General features: G+C 38.6%; 1 pseudogene; it reads left to right on the forward strand.

Moving 5' to 3' along the window:
- Window positions 1-357: 357 nt before the first annotated feature.
- On the forward strand, window positions 358-1,246 carry LOC130026860 (40S ribosomal protein S3a-like; annotated as a pseudogene).
- Window positions 1,247-1,642: the final 396 nt, after the last annotated feature.

Below are 1,642 nucleotides of genomic sequence, written 5' to 3' on the forward strand. Positions count from 1 at the left end.
GCAAGTGAGCAGGATCACAAGACTGAAGGGGACTGGGGGGTCCTAACTGGACCTTTTCTTTCACATACAGAAGGTCATAGAAAAGGGAAGTTTTTCTGAGGGAGTTATATTCCATTTCTAAATTGTATTCGTTCTTTTCCAAAAACTGAAAGTTGAGAGGTTGGATGTACCTCAGTATATTTGACCCTGTTCACTCAGGCAGATGTTACTTCAGGCCACCACAGAAAATATATCACTGTCATTCAAGTGAGTTTTGCTTTCCCAATTATGTGTTAGCAGCACTAAATTGAAAGTTTGAGCTTATTTCCATCACTTTATCCAGATATACAAACTTTAGCAAGGCAATTTTATTATGTAATGCAACTGGTTCTAAAAATAGGTGATTTTGTTGTTGTTGCTTTAGATAATCAGCATGAAAGTGTGGGGAGGGGGCCCTTTTGGCTCTCCAAGCGGCACTATGGTGGTCAGCAAAAAAAAAAGCACCTTACCAAAGGCTACAAAAAGGGAGAAGAGAAGAAAGTGGTTGATCCATTTTCTAAGAAAGACTGGTATGACATGAAAGCACCCGCAGTGTTTAATATAAAAAATATTGGGAAAATGCTATTCATTAGAACCCAGGGAACCAAAGTTGCATCCAATGGCCTCAAGGGTCGTGTATTTCAAGTGAGCCTTGCTGATCTGCAGAATAATGACATTGTTTTCAGGAAATTCAATCTGATCATGGAGGATGTTCAGGGAAAAAACTGCCTGACAAACTTCCATGGCATGGACCTCACCCGTGACAAAATGTGCTCTTTGGTCAAAAAAAATGACAGACCATGATTGAGGTCCATCATGTCAAGACTACTGATGGTTATTTGCTTTGTCTATTCTGTGTTGGTTTCACTAAGAAGTGCAATAACTAGATTCAGAAGACCTCTTAGGCTCACCATCAGTTTGCCAGATTCGGAAGAAGATGATGGAGATAATGACTGGAGAGGTGCAGACAAATGACATAAAAGAGGTGGTCAATGAATTGATTCCAGACAGTATTGCGAAAGACAGAAAAGGCTTGCCAGTCTGTTTACCCACTCCATGATGTCTTTGTTAGAGAAGTAAAAATGCTGAAGAAACCTAAGTTTGAATTGGGAAAACTCATGGAGCTTCATGGTGAAGGTAGAAGTTCTGGAAAAGCTACTGGAGATGAGACAGAAGTAAAGTTGAACGGGCTGATGGGTATGAACCACCAGTCCAAGAATCTGTTTAAAATTCAGATGTTCATTGGTAACAAATAAAAGTTTTATTTCTGGAGATGTAAAAAAAAAGTGTGAGGAGGGGGATGGTCTGTGAACTCATTTCAAAAATTTTGGAACATTCTATATTTCCATTCTAAGTCCTAAACATGATCTATCATTCTGATTAAGTTATGTGGTTACATAAAATTGCTTTTTCCACCCAAGAAAACCTTGCACTCTTCTAGATAAATGATTGGAATGAGAATAGAAGATAATTGAAAAAATGTGAAGATATGGTTGCTGAATGAGGGACACTTTTTCTAACAAGAGAGAAAAAAATCAAACACTGGTACCTGGACAGTCATGGGAAACGGGCAGAGGATAAATGATCTTTTCTTTTTGAAACTGTTCAGTCAGCTTTTCCCTTC

Source organism: Sorex fumeus, unplaced genomic scaffold (genome assembly GCF_029834395.1).
Source record: "Sorex fumeus unplaced genomic scaffold, SorFum_2.1 ptg000035l, whole genome shotgun sequence".
In the NCBI taxonomy this organism is placed as follows: Eukaryota; Metazoa; Chordata; class Mammalia; order Eulipotyphla; family Soricidae; genus Sorex; species Sorex fumeus.